Here is a 19,190-nt window from a genome sequence, read left to right as displayed (position 1 = left end):
AAGGCAGACGCTTGCTTAACCAACTGAGCCGCCCAGGCGGCCCAAGCAGGACACTTTATACCAATGTGACCAACTTTAGGTACATTTTATTTTTATTTTTTAAAAGATTTTCTTTATTTATTCATGAGAGAGACACACAGAGAGAGAGAGAGGCACAGACACAGGCAGAGGGAGAAGCAGGCTCCACGCAGGGAGCCCAATGTGGGACTTGATCCTGGGTTTCCAGGATCACACCCTAGGCCGAAGGCAGGCGCCAAACCGCTGAGCCACCCGGGCTGCCCATAGGTACATTTTAAATATGCACATTTGAAATCATGGGATCTAAGAAATAGTTTAGGCGGATAAACCTAAACTGCCAGCATCTCCTTACCCCAAAGAGAAAGACACTTCAGTCACTGCCCAGAAAACAGAAGAGCCACATCAAGGCAAAAACCATGCTGTAGTGGATTGGGGTTTGGGAACACTGAGAAAGTGTTCTTTACATTGATCCCCACTGGAGAACCAACCAAACTAGGCAAGTTTTGCATCACCTAAGCTCTATGGGAAAACTTGCTCAGAAAATCCTGGCTGGCTGGAGGAGTGGCTAGTGGGACTGCAGATAGAAGGCCAGCCATGTGGCACACAGAGAGAGGGGAAGGGAGGGCAGATGGGCAAGGTGGGGAGGTACACTCATGGTAGGTAGGCGCATGGAGCTGCCAAGCTCTGAATTGGAATCTCTAATGAACAGAATAACCAGCAATTCTCTCCAGTTCAGCCCCTCCCACCTCTCCCAGCAAATCCTTTAAGATCTGCTGTTATTCTGAAAGGAGCCATGAATCTAACACCCCACATCTCTCTTGCAGAGGTTACCTGCACAGAAAACCTATGGACCCTTTCTTTTTTGCAGAGTAATGATGTGGGATCTAAAGGCCACCACACAAAAACTTTCCCTCAGTAAGTACAAGGACATAAAAGGGGGAACTGTGTGAGAAAGCTTCCAAACAAACTCTGGGCCTCAGTTTCCCCATCTGTAAAATAGGGATACTAACTCATGCCCCATTTACTTGCATTTATCTGCTCTTGGCATAACATAAACAGCATTTAAACATATGTACACATCATGAGTGTAGAGTGTCTGTCAGCCTCCAGTCCTCAGAGTGACTGTGATGGGTATTAGTATGGCTGTTGTACTTTGCTTCCATTTCACAGTTCAGTAAACTGTGGCTCAGAGAAGCTCAGTACATTGACTTTGCTCAAATCCACTCCTGACACCTATGCCTTTGCATTACCCCACCACCAAAAGTGGATACAAATAAATTTCATAAAAGGGACAGTGTTACAATGAGCACATGTATACAATTGTAAAACCAGACACCTGGCTGTGTCCCTGGAAGATGGAGCAGCAGAGCGACACATAGACTAACAATGCCAGACATGCACAGTGATCCAGGAGGAGCACTGTGCAGGTGGTTTGATCTCACAAACAGTAAAGGCCAGAGGAGTCCTCCAATGAAGTTCTACGGACCATGCCATGCCGAGCTGTTGCCCTTCGCTGAAATAATCCAGCTGACCTGAAAACCGAGCTCAGCTGGAGCTATTTTTATTTCTTGTCAACCAAACCCAAGCAGTAGGAGCCAGGTGCCAGAGCAATCATGGGTCTGGTCATAATGAATGCAGGAAACCACTCGGTACTAAGTGCGGCACAGTGACCAAATGAAGACTAGAGGAGGTGTGTGGGGGCGGTGATCATGATTTCTTTCCAGCTGTTCCCCACTCTCGCAACACACACCCACACTTGGCAAGGTCTGTGAGGGACTGAGGGAGGGGTCAGAGTGTCAGTATTAAAGCAGCAATCCTGTTCCGCACTAGGATTTTTCCTCCCACCAAGATGCACTCCTGAGTATATGCTGCCACTTACCATGACTGTGGCCACTGCCACCAGCTCCTTTGTCATGTGGGTCTGACAAGGGCCCACAGGGTGTCACTTTTCAGCAGGAGGCTGGTATCATGCATCAGGCCATGGGGGAGGAGTCTGGCTGGCCAGTGTTCCAGCACGGGTGACTTTTCACCCAAGTGAGCCATGTTCTTGTTCATCACCCACAAATATAAGTCACTTGTAAAGATCCGTGCTCAGCCTCCCTGACCTCAAGCTATCTGAGAGAGGCTCTCCTCCTCTAGGGCTGGCCAGCCTGCAGAACCACTTCCCCCTAGCTTGCCAATCCTGTACTTAGGCCTACTTTACTGCTTACACAATCAACCTCTCACCCAAACGTGTCTGGAATATGTTTTAAATGCTCCCCTAATCAACAAGTGCCTTCTGTTCCTCTGTGTTCATCCATCAGACACTTTGCCTGCGTTTGGCCAACTTAGGCCTGATGGAAAGAGAAGCAGAGCATCAGGATGAAGGGTGGGTGGCCAGGAACCCTCTAGCTGGCAGGTGGATGGCACAAGGCCCTTTTGCTAATTCAGAGATAATTAAGGTGACAGGAGGGGCAGCCACGTGAAGCTGCTCAAGCCTTCAAAGTTGAGTGGGGAATACCTTAACCCGCATTCCGGCCTGCAGGAACAGGGGGTGTCGCAGGTCACCCTGTTTCCCAAAAATCCATCTGTTCCAACCTACAGCCTAGGAAGGGACACATGGGGATCAGAGAATCCAGTGTCCTTATTTTTAAATGAGCAGAGGCCAGAGGTCCCACGTGAAATTAGCGACGTAGCCATGACCAGCACTAAGGGCCCGTCTCCAGGTCAGTGCCCTTTCTATACCAGGGCACCTTTCACAGCAAAAATCCATCCCTGAGCACCTCGTCTGGTGCCCTGGGTCCACATCTCAGCTCTGCCACCTAGAAGCAGAGCCTTGGGCAATACAATACCCTCCCTGAGCCTCAGGTCACTCATTTGCAATAAGGATGTATTTATTGAGACAGAGCTGTCAGGAGTCCAAGGTGATCACCCATGCAGGACACAGACTAAGTACAATGTCCAGTATGGTTCATCCTAGAAAGCACTGTGAGCAGCCTCACTGAGGACCCAGGGTAGGCTGGGTCGCCACAGCGACACCCCACCACCCAGTGTCATCTCAGACAAATCAAGTTCTCTCTGTGAGCCTGAGTTTCTCTATCTAGAAAAGAAGGGAAAGGACAAAGTCTCACCCATCTTAGATTACTAGGAGGACCAACCAAGATCTACGTAGTCACTGAACACAACCTTCCCTGTCTTGGGGCAGTGAAACACAAAGAACAAGGCAGATGACCGACACTGAGCTTTCTCCTTTACAAATGGACACAACGGGCTCACATCTGGGTAACAGGCGCCAGTGTGCCACCAGTCAGGCGTTGGGGCCACTCCCCAAGGATCGGCCAGCCCAAATGGGACAAGCAGATACCCGCCCCACCCCCACCCCGGCACATGGGACAGCCCCAGGACTCATCAGCTCCTCAGCCCCCCAGCCTCAAGCTGCTTAGGGCCAGCACCGCAGAGCAGGTGCTTCTCGAAGGGCGGAGATCTCTGGGGCCTCAGCAGCTTAGGCTAGCCTGGGCTAACTTCTCATCGGTTCCCTGATCCCATGGGAATATTCCCAAGGACTCTGTATGGTTTAGTTACTGCTGCTGCTGTTTTTTGAGAGGGGGTCACATTTTATGTTATTCAGGAAGAGATTTTTTTTTCTTAAAGCCAACATAAGGGTTAAGGAAAGGGAGAAGAGGATGCTAGAGAATGCTGTTGGGGATCAGAAGTGATACCTAATAAATCACTGGGAGTGTTTTTCTGTCACCAGCGTCTGCTGAGCACCCAAGCTATCACAGCCCTTGTGCTACGAGCTTTATAGGTGTCATCCCATCGACCTCTCCCTGCAGCCCTCTGCAGGGTGGCCACATCTTACTCCTCTCCATAGGTAAGGAAACAGGCTCAGTCACTCCCCAAGCTCACACGTCTATGACCCAGGTGGACTCACTTGGAAGCCCACACTCCTAATCCTCATATGCTCTCACTCTTGGGGCCGGATTTCCCTCCCTAAGTCCTGAGAAAGGTCCTGAGTCAGGACATGTGAGAAGTGACTGCCCAGTACTGCTTGTTTTTTGTGGTTGTTGTTTTTAAGATTTTATTTATTCATTTGTGAGAGACACAGAGAGGCAGGCAGAGACATAGGCAGAGAAAGAAGCAGGCGCCCTATGGGGAGCCTGATGTGGGACTCGATCCCAGGACCCCAGGATCACAACCTGAGCCGAAGGCAGATGTTCAACCACTGAGCCACCCAGGCATCCCCCAACTGGTTGGTTTCTTAAGAGCTGTGAGCTGATTCATAAACCCGTGTCCACTGCTAAGAGACTTAAATGCAACCAAGAAAGAAATAGCAGAAACCACTTCTCTAGGCTTGGGGTTCTTCTGAGAAAGGCTCTGGGGGAGACAGGAGAGTCCTGCTCAAATAAAGATCAAGACTTTCAAATCGAGACCTATCCACTAGAATCCCAGAATCAGGAAAAGCCAAATCCTTCTAGGGGTAGTAATGATGGGGAGCTAAAAGAGATACTGGCTCTGGGTCTCTGAGGGATGAACAGGAGTTCACCAGACTGCTGAGGGGGACAGGATGTCTCGAGCAGGTTGCTCTTGGCACCATGCTACGTGGTAAACTAACTCTACTGGCTAAAGATGGGAGCGCTATCAAAGTTACTTAACCAGGAACAGCAATTAGTGTTCTACTGTAAAGGATACTCATTTATTTTCTTTAATATTTTTTGCACCTGAAGATCTGTGACTACGCAGGTGACAATGGAGGAAGAAATAATCCAAGAGTCTTGCCTTCCCCTATGACTGGGCTGAGGACACTGGGCTCATGAGAGGTCATACTTCCTCACCCCAGAAGGAAAAATGCCCAGGGAGAGCAAGAGAATTGCAACCCTCCCCTCGAACAGACCCTGCTGTCCCTAACTCCCTAACCACAATGGCTAATACACCTCATGCTGGTAAGTAACATGGCATCTTCCATCATAGTGACTGTCTTATATTCAGGTATTCAGGTTCTCCTTTACTCCTCCCAGAAGTTCTGCAGGGGAAGTAGTATCTTTTTTTTTTTTTTTTTTTTTTTTAAGATTTATAAAGAGAGAGGGAGAGGAGCAGAGGGAGGGAGAAAAGAGCAATGCCCCAACATCAGGGCTCCACGCAGGGCTCGATCTCACAAACCTGAGACCATGACTCAAGATCATGACCTGAGCCAAAACCAGGAGTCAGATGCTTAAGTGACTAAGCCACCCAGCACCCCAGGGAAGGAGTATTCTCATCCCATTTCACAGATTGGACATGAAAACCCAATGCCCAGAAAAGGGAGTGATTTGACCAAAGTCACACAGCTTGGAAGCACATGGAATTCAACCCTGCTCTGCCAGACTCCAAAGCCTGTATTTGTAATAGGTGGAGGTTAGCAGGCTATTGATTCAACTGATTAAATGGAGTCCAAAGTCTGGACATGACTCCAGACTAATCACTCATCAGAACATCTACATCTCTGGAGAATACCTAGTAAGCATAGATTTTTCTTAAACAAAGATTTTATTTATTTATTTATTTATTTATTTACTTACTTACTTACTTATTTATTTATTCATTCATTCATTCATTCATTCATTCATTCATGAAACAGACAGGCAGAGAGGCAGAGAGGCAGAGACACAGGCAGAGGGAGAAGCAGGCTCCATGCAGGGAGCCTGACGTGGGACTCGATCCCGGTCTCCAGGATCACACCCTGGGCCGAAGGTGGTGCTAAACCACTGAGCCACCCAGTCTGCCCCCCAGTAAGCATAGATTATCCACAAGTCTGCTTTGGGACCAAATCCCAAACTGTCTGAGCAGGTGTGCAGTACCTGAGGCCACCGATTTGGAGACACATTCCTGGCCACAGGAAGAACACATTTATGAAAAGCCTGTGAATTTCGGTTTTCCCTGGCCCACTGCAGGTGCTCAATTAACACCTAGTGAGCCAAACCCATCTTTTGATGGGGTTGATCTGCTGGCCCAGGCAAAACTGGCCCCAGTATTGCATCCAGGCCCCTGCCTTGGAGAAATGTCAGAGAGACAGCTCCCTACCTCCAAGGGAAAACTTGTTCAGCTGTCTCAAAAGCTCAGCGGGCTCACTTGTCCCACCAGAGTCTCACCTGAGCCATCCTTGTGCCTAAGTTGATGGTTGGACATGACCTAGGACCTGGAACCCGGCCACCTTTGCAGATGGAACTCTATCCGTTCTCTATTCCTTCTGGACCAGGAATTTGCTTTCCTCTCCCATTCACTCACTCATCAGCTGATTATTTCCTGAGCACCTGCCAGGCATGGTGCCGGCTGCAGGAGGCATGGAGCAAACAGCGCAAGGATGGCCCCGCCTGTGCAGGATTTACAATCTCACGGCACAGCTAGGAGCTGCCACAAAGGAGAAGCCCTTGCTGTGACACCAGAAAAACATGCCACAGGGGACCCACCTCCGTCTGCCAGGTCAGGGATGGCTTTCTCAATGTAGGATGTTTCTACTTCGCCAGGAAGGAGTGTGACTTAGCCAGGCAAGGGCAAGGAAGAGTGTTAGTGGCATGTGGTGCAGGAGGCACAAAGGCTAGAAGCAGGAGCCAGGAATTTTGGCACTTTCGGGAACCACACAACCCCCACCCCACCCTACCCGCCGGCACTGAGAAAGGGGTAGAGGAGGTGGAGCAGCAGACAGGGACACACGGCTGCAGTTTCACAAAAGGCATAAGGGACTCACATCTCCTTGGAGCAATGGGAGACCTACAGGGCAAGAGTGAACAGATGCTGCAGTCGGACAGCCTGGAAAATCAGCCCAACCCCCAACAAACCATGTGACTACAGGCAGAGCAGTTAACCCAAGCTCAGTCATTCCATCTGTAAAATGGGGATAGTAACAGTATAGACCTTGGCACCCCGAGGGGGCAGGACAATGCACTCATGTGGGTAGATTGTTTAGCTTGGCATAAATGAAACATGCCCTCAGGAGCTGCTGTTGATTACTGTAGTTCTCGTTAATTCTGCTGCTCAGGGTAGTAAAGAGCAGCCACTGCCTTGGAGACGAAGGGGCTTTGCACAAGCCTTCTTCATGTTGAGCTGAGACATGGTGGCTCCTCCTTCCACCAACTGCCCCTGGCTCCGCTGGCCGAGGGCCTCCCTCCAGCCTAGTACTGAGGCAAAGCCACTGCCCCAACCAGCCTGAAAAGTGGTGATGTAACTAACTCCTCCCAACCTGAGTCAACTTGACCTTCTGGGGACCTGTGCTCTTCTTCCAAGCCATTCCAGCACTTCCTGCCAGCTTTGGCAATCTGATGGCCAAAGCTGGGAGGAAACAGCAGAGTCCCATGGGTGATCTGCCACTCTAAAAAGGAGCAACCTCTCCTCTGTCCTCTCCCTTCCAGAACGAAAAGCAAAAATGGCTCTAGACACAGAATCGGAGGGTCTGGGGATTCAAGCCTTGGCACCACCAGCAGCCAGGACACTCCACAGTGTCAGTTCCTTATTTGAGTCTCTGGACCTCAGCTTCTCAGTTTTGAAGGATGCCAACCTCACAAGGTCTCTAGTAAAGGACCTGTGCCTGGACGAGCTTGTAGGTTGTGTGGACAGAGGGCAGCACTAGCCATTTGCACCTGCTACAGGGCAATGTTGCGGAAACCTCTCAGGGTGGGGAGAGGGTCCAAAGCACGGCCCCACCCTGGAGACCCTCACTGGCAGGTCATGTTTTCTGCCAGAAACTAAGTCATTTCCAAGTTTGGAATTAAGACCTCAGTGGGCAACATAGCATATTGGTTGGAGTATGGAATCTGGAGCGGCTAGCTCCAAGTTCTGTTTCTGCTCTTTACTTCCGGTGTGACCTTCAGCAAATTTCCTCACCTCTCTGAACCTTGGTTTTCTCATGTATTCAGTGGGGATGACAAGAATGGCTTCCTCAGAGTTTTTGGTGAAGTTTACATGAATTAATATAAACAATGCAAATGAAGAGTGTTCTAGGGGTGCCTGGGTGGCTCAGTCAGTGAAGCATCTGCCTTTGGCTCAGGTCATGATCCCAGGGTCCTAGGACTGAGCCCCACTTGGGGCTCTCTGCTCAATGGGGAACCTGCTTTCTCCCTCTCCCTGCCACTCCCCCTGCTTGTGCTCTCTCTTGTTCAAATAAATAAAATCTTAAAAAAAGAAGTCTTCTGGGGAACCCTGGGTGGCTCAGCGGTTTGGTGCCTGCCTTCAGTCTGGGGCGTAATCCTGGAGTCCTGGGATCAAGTCCCACATTGGGCTCCCTGTATGGAGCCTGCTTCTCCCTCTGCCTGTGTCTCTGCTTCTCTGTGTGTCTCTCATGAATAAATAAATAAAATCTTAAAAAAAAGTCTTCTAATATTTGTCATACTTTCCATGACACACAAGCATCACACTAAGTGCTTTATCTAAGATCAAGGTCAAGCCACTGTTATCACTTATTTGAACCACTGTATAAGCCTCTTGACCCAGCTCCCTGACCCCAGTCTATGAAGCACAGAGAAGCCAGGAGGAACCTGTAAAATATTCCTTGTCCCAGGGTTACGATTTCTAAGCATGTTTCCCACTAGAAGGAACCAGGACTGCTTGGGAAAATGGCTCATTCCAGGGCTGGGGCAGAAATGTACACCTTGAGTTGCCATTTTTTGTCCTGCCTGAAAGCTAAGACCCTGAAGGGGCTTGCCCTGCCAAACCAATGCCTGGGCCTGTGAAAAGATGATTGTTGCAGTGGACTGAAATACATCCAAGCAGTCTCAAAAATCATGCGGTCATCATGTTCCTCAAAACAAAAACAACCTCACCAATACCTCAGGAGCTTGCAACAGCACCACTCATGACTCTGAAAACTGACTTACCAAAAAAGCCCCACGTTTCAGGGTTGCCAGATGGTTGTTGATATAGAATGATAGCTAATAAGTGAACGAGGATGGAGAGAAGTAGTAAACCACATTTGCAACCAGTAAGGAAATTATATTGACCTAGGTAGGCTCTGTTTGTCCATGGCTTATAAACTATCTAGTGAAAGGCTGCTGGAGACTTTCCAATGGAGATCATTGGTTCTCACGCTGATAAGTTCACATCACCAGAAGAGGGATAACCTGACGTTATGATCCTCTCGATGTGACACAGCAGACATCACCCAGCAAGATGGCAGCACCTTTGAAGTATTCTTGTGAAGGACTTGGACCTCAATTGAGTCAAGCCTCTAAGACCTAAGCACTAATTTCTAGGGAGAGAGAAAGATGTTAAATGACACTTCAGATGTGCGTAATCAGCCACATCCAAAATGCTGCAAATTCCATGGGACAAATGACTGAGTTTCTTCAATAAGTAACTGGTATTTAATAAAGGCAGGGGTTGGCTATTACAGATGAAGAGAGACTTAATTTTTTGTGGGTCCTGATTGGAAGAGAACAAGTGCTCAACATCTCAGATGGTCAGAGGGCAGTGAGCATGAACTGGGTACTTAGTTAAGGAAATACTACTATTGTGTTGGAAACAATCATGGCAATGGTTTTTTAAAAATCTATCTCTTTTCGATACTAAATACTAAAATACTAGATAAAATACTAGATGAATACTAAAGTATTTATCTAGCTCTGAGATTTGCATGAAACAATCTCCTAGACACCCCCCACTCCCATTCTTGACCCCAGAACTCTAGTTAATGCCAGGCTGCTGAAGTACTCAAGGGGAAAGGTACTTACCTCTGCAATTGAAGTGAAATGTGAGGGGTGTATGGGTGCTTGCTATGCAATTCTTTCAACTTCATTATACATTTGAAATGTTTCACAGTATAATGCAGAAAATACAGGGAAAAGGCTATATGGTGGATAGATAAAACTAGAAGTACAGAAAGGTGATAGTTATTGAAGAGAGTGATGAATACTCACTATTGGGACTATCAAAATAAAAACCTTTTGTACAGCAAACAATAGGATGGGGTTCACCATACTATTCATTCGACCTCTGAATGTGTAAAAAAGTTGGGGCACCTGGATAGCACAGCCGGTTAAGACTCTTGGTTTCAGCTCAGGTTGTTATCTTGAGGTCGTGGGATCAAGCCCGGTGTCAAGCCCCAGGTCAGGCTCTACACTCAGCGTGGAGTCTGCTGGAGATTCTCTCTCCCTTCCCTTCCCACTTGTATGTCTTCTGTCTCTCTATATATAAATAAATAATCTTAAAAAAAAAAAAGTTAACTTGTCTTCTATGCCAAAAAGTTAAGGCACCCTGTCTACTGACTAAAACCTGTATATTAGTACCAACAGTTAAGATTTATTAGTACTTCCTGTGTGCCAGGCTCTGTACTAGGCATACTGAGATCAGTATCATAAAAAGTCTTCTACTTTTTTTTTTAATTGAAGCATAATCTCAAGGGTTCAAGAATGAAACTTGCCCAAAGTCACTCTGGCAGTGAGCAGAATGGAGTTTCATGTTCTCAGTGGCTTCTCATTGCACTCCTTTGTGGTCCACGTGTCCCTGAGGATCTGGCCCCTGCCCAATCTCCAGCCACTGGTCCTCCTCTAGGCCCTCTGTGCATGTGGGCCCATGTTTTGGAATGTTCTTTCCCTTCACTGCCCCCTGACATAGTTATGTCTTGCTCCTTTTTCTGTTTTTGCTCCAGTGTTCTCATCCCAGACCCGCCCTGACACCCATGGGTCTTATTCTTGATGACATGTCCCCTTTCTTCATGTCACCACATGCTGACCTGACATTATTGTCACCAATACACTTACTCATCTCTGCTTATGGAATGTAAGCTTCCTCGGGACAAGGACTGGCTCTGTACTGCCCCTGGCTCCACAGGGCAATGTCCAGCCCATCCTTCCCTTCTCCCTTCTGCCCCAGTGAGTATCCGGCATATGAATGTCAAGGTCAGGCCGTGGGCAACCACCTGGACGAGCAGCTGAGTCCTCACCACTACCCTGCTCCCTCCCTCTTCCTGTGACATAAAGAGCTGTCAGAGATATTGCACTGAATGCCAGGCCCCTGCTCTATGCCCTCATGGCTCCCTGTCCTCTCCCTCCCTGCACTCATCACAGACTGCAGTCATATGTGAGGTCACTTTACATGCACAGACATCTTCCCCACTAGAAAGTAAACTCCATGAGGGTAGAGGGGCCTAAAACCCAGGTCTTTTCAGATTTCTCAATGGTCCTCATACAGTCTCCCTGACCCCCTTCGCCAGCAAGTGTTAAAAAAATAATTATTCTGGTCATAGGGCACTTTTGTAAATCAAGCATAAACACAGCAGAAGGCATACAGCAATCTTTCAACAGATCAAAGAAATTGCCAAATAATAATAAAGGCTAATGTTTGTTAAGTACTTACTGTATACCAGGTCTTATGCCACGCACTTCATGTTTATTATTCCTTACATGTCCACAAAGACTCTAGGAAGTACGTGCTCCCATTTTGCAAATGAAGAGCTGAGGCAGAGGAGGGATCTGCTGCCCAAGGTTCCATCCTGAAGTGGCAGAGCTGGGGGGTCTGTATGTGTCTGCTTTGTGTTTCCCCTACACCCACCACCACCTCACCCCAAGCCTGAACATTACTGCAACGGCCTGCTGGCAGATCTCCCTGTTCCAATCCATCCAGAACCTGGGAGGCTGGGCTCTGGCTCTGTACACACACACACACACACACACACACACACACACAGTGCCCTAGAGCCCTGTACAGAAACTTCCACCTGTGACACTTATCCATGGAAGGATCTTGCCTCTGGGATTCTGAAGGAAAATTGAAGAAGGGACAAAATGAGACTATTCTTTGCTTCTCAGGAGGTGCCTCTGAGACACCAGCCCTGAAAGATGGTCCCCATTGCTGCCAAATCCCAAAGTCACATTTTGGAGAGTCCCACCACAGGTTAGTAAATTCAAGGCTCTGCAAAGTCCTGCCAGAAAGGGTCTGGGCTACCTATCGGCAGCCCAATGTTTCCTAAACTGTAACCAGAGCCCCTTCTCCACTTTACATAGGTTATTCCTTCAAACTGCAGGGCCCCTAAGTCCCACCTTGTTGGGAATGTAGGAATAAGAGATCACAGCCTTCCTCATAACAGAGTGTGGAAGGAAGATCTGCTAAGAGGGGTGTTTCCAACAACTAATAATTCTAGTTACTCCTGGAGCCTTAGATGTTTACTTCCAAATAGAAAGGAGAATATACATAGGGTTGTCCTTTCTTGTCACTCTTGCCCATAATGTGATGTGATTTGATTTGATTTCATTTGAAAGGGTGGTGCTTTAAAGTCCAACAGGGGTGGCATAAATCCTAGGCTACCTGAAGAGTGAGGGCTGTATTCCAGAGTTCCAGCACAGGTAAGGGTGCTGAGGTGTGCTAGGTGGCCCAGAGAGGTCCAGAAGGCAGGAATTCTTGATGTGGGGCTGACGTGGGTGGAGACTGTCATTTGTTTGGTGATTGACCTGAGCCAATCATACAAATTCTACAAACCTTGGTTTCCTGGTTTGGGGAATGGAATAAATAACACCTCGTCCTAGGATTGTCCTTGTGCGTAATTCAACACCAGCTGTGTGCCAACCACTTAGTAATCAGTATCTCAGGTTCCCTGTTGTGCCCAGGCCAAATTGCCCGGCACAATCTAAACAAACATGTTCTATCTTCCTGGAGAATCCTATTACTTTATGGTAGTAAGTTTACTGTTACTATAACAAAGAGATCTATTAGAACAGAATGTGAAATATGCATGAAGCTTTCAGATAAAATGCACAATTTCTGACCATGCTTCCAGGCAGGCTTCCCATGGTACAGATGCATAGTTCTTTAAAGATCCTGGAGTCAAAATTCAGAAGAAGCTTTAGAATAAAAAAGTTTCTACAGGGTAAGACTTTGAGGGAGTCTCTACTTGAAAAGATTAAAATATCTATTGCCCCCTGAAGAGCAAGATCAAATATCTCCTGTAACACTCTAATTTACATCTCATATCTAAAGATAATAAAACAGAACTTACATAGCACCTGAGCAGAAGCAAGCAAACAAAAAACTTTCTTTGCATAAACTAAACTATTGGGACTATCAAAATAAAAACCTTTTGTACAGCAAAGGAAAAAAAAAAAAAAGGCAACTTACTGAATGGGAGAAAATATCCGCAAATGATGTATCTGATATGGGGTTAATATCCAATATATGATAAAGAACTTATACAACTCAACACCAAAAAACAAAAACAAAAACTGACTTAAAAAATGGACAGAGGGGGGATCCCTGGGTGGCACAGCGGTTTGGCGCCTGCCTTTGGCCCAGGGCGCGATCCTGGAGACCCAGGATCGAATCCCACATCAGGCTCCCGGTGCATGGAGCCTGCTTCTCCCTCTGCCTATGTCTCTGCGCCTCTCCTCTCTCTCTCTCTCTCTGACTATATTTTATAAATAAATAAAAATTTAAAAAAAATGGACAGAGATCCCGAATAGACATTTTTCCAAAGAAGACACACAGATGGCCAACAGATAGGTGAAAAGATGTTCAACATAGTTTATCATCAGGGAAATACAAATAAAAACCACCATGAGGGGCACCTGGATGGCTCAGTTGGTTAAGCATCTGCCTTCAGCTCAGGTCACTATCCCAGGGTCCTGGGATCAAGCCCCGCATCAGGCTCCCTCCCTGAACAGGGAGCCTGCTTCCACCTCTCCCTCCTGCTCTTGCTCTCTTGCTATCTCTGTCAAGTAAAGAAAAGAAAGAAAACCACCATGAGATACCACCTTACACCTGTCAGAATGACTAAAAATCAAAAAGACAAGAAGTAACAGGTGTGTTGGTGAGGATGTAGAGAAAACGGAACCCTTGTGCACTGTCGGTGGGAATGCAAACTGGTGCAGCCACTGTGGAAAACAGGATGGAGTTTCCTCAAAAAATTAAAAATGGAATTACCATATGATCCAGTAATTGCACCACTAAATATTTACCCAAAGAAAATGAAAACACTAATTTGAAAAGATACATGCATCCCTATGTTTACTGCAGCATTGGTTTTTTTTTGTTTTGTTTGTTTTTAAGATTTTATTTATCCATGAGTGACACAGAAAGAGAGAGAGGTAGAGACATAGACAGAGAGAGAAGCAGGCTTCATGCAGGGAACCGTATGTGGGACTCGATCCAGGGACTCCAGGATCACATCGTGGTTGGAAGGCAGGCGCTCAACCGCTGAGCCACCCGGGCATCCCTGTTTGTTTGTTTTTTAAAGATTTTATTTATTCATGAGGAACAGAGAGAAGCAGGCTCCCTGTGGGGAGCCATTAGCAGGACTTGATCCCAGGACCTCAGGATCATGCCCTGAGCCAAAGGCAGCCACTCAACACTGAGCCACCCAGGCAACCCTGCAGCATTGTTTACAGCAACTAAGGTAAGGAAGCAGCCCAAGTGTCCATCAATAGATAAATGGAAATCGAAGATGTGGTGTGTGAGTATATGTGTATATATACACATTTGTGAGTACTGCATAGCATACAGAGAAGTTGAACCACTTCTGGTGTACACCTGAAACAAATATAACATTGCATGTCAACTGTAGTCAAATTTAAAAAAATGTTTTAAAAATCTCCTTTGCAGAGGCGTAACACTCTTTCCTAGAGCTGCTCAAATAAATTTATGAACTAAGGATGTTTGTACCTCCAATCACATGACTGAAGATCAGCTGAGTCTTTCCATTTAAAACTTGAAGTCACTGAAGAAATCATTTCTTCTAGATATCTCCCATGATACTATTAGAAGAAAAAAAAACAATTTATAAAACAATGTCTCTATCTTGCAGTTGTTAAATGAAAAGACTGGCTTTCCAGGAGATCCTCTATCAGCCCTCAGCCCTGGCCCCTTAACTTAACCTATATGGAAGCCCACTGATGTTAATCCCAAACAAGCTCCACACCCAGTGCAGAGCCTGACTCAGGGCTCCATCTCACCACCCTGAGGATCCTGACCTGAGCCAAAATCAAGAGTGGATGCTTAAACCAACTGAGCCACCCAGGCACCCCTAGGGTCTGCTTTAAAAAAAAAAAAAAAAAAGAGTAACAGTTTGAGAAACTGAACATCTATAAGAAACAGAATAGTCTTCCTTAAGACAGAAAGGAAAAAAATCAGTTGCCTTTTCAATAAACCTAAAACCTCACCCAACTTTTGGGTTTGTTTAATCGATGGAAGAGTTTGCAGATTCCCAGCAACACAACCATTTATAGAAGCAAAGACAGGCCCTTCTCCTTCATCTATGCTGTATTTCCAGCCCTCAGAACAGCTCCCTGCAAACCTAATAGAAATTCTTGTTAACCTGGAAAGCCCACATACATACGTCTGCAAAGGGGCTGCTCTTCCCATGCAGAACCCCTGCCCCCTGCCAGACCCCAGCCACATGGATGCCAGCTTGATAGTCAGTGACCCCAGGGGAGGGTAAAGCTCACTTACCACCTGTCCCTCCACCTTTCCTTTGCCTGTGTCCTCTCAATTGTGCGTTCAGGGTTGCATTTTCCGGGTTCCTTGTTTGTTGAGGGCCTGAATCTAAGCTGGCTAGCTGCTCACTGCCGTGACTGTAAACGTCATTTTTAGATTAACTGGCCCCTGCGGTTTAAAAATATCCCTGGAGCACTTAACCTTCAAGGCACTGGAGCAGTACTGGCCCAGGCGAAGTGGAACAAGATCTCGCACCAAACCATTCGCATGGCTCTGCCACCCCTGGAGGGCTCTGCTTGCCACCTTTCAATCCCAGACTTTGCTTTATTTCACAATTCTTAGAAACCTAAGCCATGGGGCATCTAAAGTCCAAGTTGTCCTAAGTGATAATGACAAAGTCATTCTGGCCCTCCTAGGACATGCAGATAATGAACTGTACACAGGTTGTTGAGTGTTTGAAATATGGCTTCTGGAGCAAGCCCACAGCGAAAGCTCCAAGGGGTTCATTCACGCAATTGTTATCAAAGGATCACCTGGCTTCTCCCTCCCAAGGAAAGATTTGGTAAAACTTTCTCAATGAAAATGCCTCTCAATAAGATGTTTCATAGTTCTTGTGGCTTAGAGAAAAAAATCCACCCTCAAATAGTTCCACTTCCATTCTGGGTCGCCCAGTTCTTGCTAGAGCCCAGCAGGGAAGGCAGAAACCCAGTGCACGCTGTCCTTACAGATTGTTCTGTGACGTGGGGAGGGCTGGAGGCATGTAGGACAAAGGTCACCTCTAGGTCCAAACCAGAGCAGTTAAAGCTGAGGTCACACAAAAGGGGGTAGTGCTCTGACGGAGGGTTAAGGGGGAATAGCAGCTTGGTGGCCCCAATTTCAGTAAAGCAGGTTGCACCTCACCAAACAGCAAGTGGAAAAACCTGCAAGGGCCCCAACCTATGCAAAGGGGTTAGAATAGTGGCGGGGACAGGTGCAACCAGAGCAACTTGCTTTGCCATCTGGTTTTCCAGAAAGGAAAAGTCAACAAATTGGACTTGCAATTTCTCCACTGGACTTGTAAGCAGGAAGCGTACTCTGTGCCTGCTCCCGAAACCCTGATACTGTCGCCTGCACCCTGGGACAGCACCACATAGGCTCTACAGGCGTGGAGGATGAAATCATCTGTTCAGTAGGAGTGGAGGCCCTGGTGCGCAGCCTGCACACCTTCCATCCTCCCTGATTGGCAGCCCTGATGACGGAGCTTTGGTTACTCAACCAAACAACATCGCTCAAAGAATAGCTTGTGCAGGGATCCCTGGGTGGCGCAGCGGTTTGGCGCCTGCCTTTGGCCCAGGGCGCGATCCTGGAGACCTGGGATCGAATCCCACGTCAGGCTCCCGGTGCATGGAGCCTGCTTCTCCCTCTGCCTGTGTCTCTGCCTCTCTCTCTCTGTGTGTGACTATCATAAATAAATAAAAATTAAAAAAAATTAAAAAAAAAAAAAAGAATAGCTTGTGCAATCCCCTGAGCGAGGCCCATTTCTGACTACAAACATGCCGTTTTTTTTTCCGGGAGAATAATCTATGCCTCAAGGAAATTCTGTAAACTTTATTTGGAAAACCTTCCTATAACAACTTCAAATAACGATGGGGGCAGAGTGTAAATAGTGACAAGACAACTGGGCTTTGGACACACACACACACACACGCGCACGCTCACGGAAGAGACCACAAAACTCAAAACTCGTTCTGGTAGCTCAGCTATCCTCTGACACTCTTTACAACCATAGGTATTTTCTAGAAGCTGAAGAGCAGGCTTGAAACCACTTAGTAAGTTCATAAACTTTTCCCACCAAACGCAAGAACATTCACAGAGAAATAGATTTCTTCAAATACATCTTAGATTCAGAAAGTCCTAAGTATCGTTATCACCAAAAAGAAAAAAATTAAGTGACCACATGGCGTAAGAAAAACAGGGTATCTGGAAAAAAGCTGAGGGATCCCTGGGTGGCTCAGCAGTTGGCTCAGCGGTTTGGGACCTGCCTTTGGCCCAGGGCGCGGTCCTGGAATCCTGGGATCGAGTCCAATGTCGGGTTCCCAGCATGGAGCCTGCTTCTCCCTCTGCCTGTGTCTCTGCCTCTCTGCATCTCTCATGAATTTAAAAAAAAAAAAAAAAGCTGTGCGGGTCCTGCTATAAACTGGACACTTGATAAAAATATTGATGTCTCCTCATCCCCCACGGAGGACCAATTAAATCACAATTTCTGGGAGCAAGCCTGGCTTTGATAGTTTTTAATTTCTCCATGAGACAAGGAAACCAAAGGGACCCATGAAAGAAAAAGCTGGTTTCCCGCCCCCCCCCTTCTTTTCCTGCTTCTATTTTGCTAGGATCTGACCCCCATCCTATCCATGCCTTAATGTCTGTATTCCACAAGGGATAAGGAGTTAATGACACCTTCGGAGTCTTCCAGCACAAAAGAGAGCATCTCAGGAAGGACGGGGCAAAGCCATAGCATGCATATTCCAGATCACTGGTACTAGACAGCTTGATGCCAAGATCCCCTGGCTCCAGGGAATAAGTGCCTTGGGATAGACACCTGGACCTTATTCTTGCTCTCACCAGTACCTAGGTGCCTGGGAGGACGTGTGCATCAGACCATCATCAGTCAGTAAAAACCCCAGACCCCAGACAAAAATGAGACTCCTGCTTCTTTTCCTTCCCCAGTCTTTCAGATGCTCGCTCTGTATCTGCCATCTTCCATAAATGCTGCTCTCACTTCCTGCTGGCTGCTGTTTGACTTCCATCATACACGAAAGCCAAGGACTCTCATGGCTGGTCTTGCAGAATCCTCTGGGTTCTTGGAACTGGCCTGCCTGCATCACCCAGGTGGGTACCTGTGATGAGGCTTAGGCTTACCAAGGGCTTGCTGAAAGCCTCTGGTTCCCCCACGCCCACAAATGTCATCAGCTGAGAGGACCGGGAGACAGGATATAAACAACTTGAGTACCAAAGAATGCCAAGTACTGATCTCCTAGTCTGTCCCACTCACCAACATCTGCATTTCCAAACAGACTTCAAAAATTTAAAGATCCCAACCAAGATCAACAAGGTGATCTGAGGTTGGCAAAGCCAGATTCAAAGTGTTGGAAGGACTCAAAGTAGGAAGAGAGGCCACCTAAGTTCCAAACTTTTCTCAGCTTGAGTCAACAAGCCAGAACCCCGCAAAGTAGCCCAGAGCATCCTACCTGTTTTGCCTTGTAGGTCTCCAAAGACTGACAAGAATGAAAAGCCACTGCCACACACACACACACACATGCCTCAAAAAGTTTGCTTCTCCAGTCCAAAACTCTAAGACTTAATTCTAGGTGCAAACCAAAGCAGAAAGTGAATTTCAAAAGGGACAGAATGTATTATGTAATAGTGGGAGCATACTATCATGCTAAAGTCTAAAAGAAAAAAAAAAACTTCCACTCTGACTTTGCCCTGCTGGACTCAGTTCAGAGAGACTTTCGCACGATTATTTTATAACATAGGACATTTTGCAGTAACTGACTTCCTTGTTTTCCAAAAGCCCTCAGCAGATATTCTTCTTGCCTGAGAAGGGAGACAATCATTCTGGGCCAGGTTCTCACATGTTCCCACAGTGAGCCACGCAGAACTCTCTAGTGGCAGGACACAACACGTGAGTACTGTCATCGTAGACATCTGAGTGGGAGCTCCTAAAACAGTGATCTGCCAGCCATGGCCTGTGCTGCCCATTTCCTTATGGCTCTTGAGCTAAGAGTGGTCTTTACATTTGTTAAGGGCTTGGGGCAGGGGGAATCAAGATT

At 47.1% G+C, this 19,190-nt stretch overlaps 1 protein-coding gene across 2 annotated transcripts in view; it reads right to left on the bottom strand.

Moving 5' to 3' along the window:
* ACACB (acetyl-CoA carboxylase beta) overlaps nt 1-15,619 on the bottom strand; it is a 129,665-nt gene extending 114,046 nt beyond the window's left edge. Inside the window, exons 1-2 of one of the 2 annotated variants that reach the window (XM_055322198.1) lie at nt 15,397-15,619; nt 14,611-14,702 (exon numbers count right to left, since the gene is read on the bottom strand). The gene's annotated coding sequence lies outside the window, so the exon portion shown is untranslated. Of the gene's footprint in view, nt 1-11,316; nt 11,329-14,610; nt 14,703-15,396 lie in introns of those variants that run through there. The other variant, XM_055322200.1, reaches the window with a different exon arrangement.
* Nucleotides 15,620-19,190: the final 3,571 nt, after the last annotated feature.

Source organism: Nyctereutes procyonoides, unplaced genomic scaffold (assembly GCF_905146905.1).
Source record: "Nyctereutes procyonoides isolate TBG_1078 unplaced genomic scaffold, NYPRO_anot_genome, whole genome shotgun sequence".
Classification (NCBI taxonomy): Eukaryota; Metazoa; Chordata; class Mammalia; order Carnivora; family Canidae; genus Nyctereutes; species Nyctereutes procyonoides.
The sequence above is the reverse complement of the archived record's forward strand: the minus strand, read 5'-3'. Positions and strand labels throughout refer to the sequence as shown.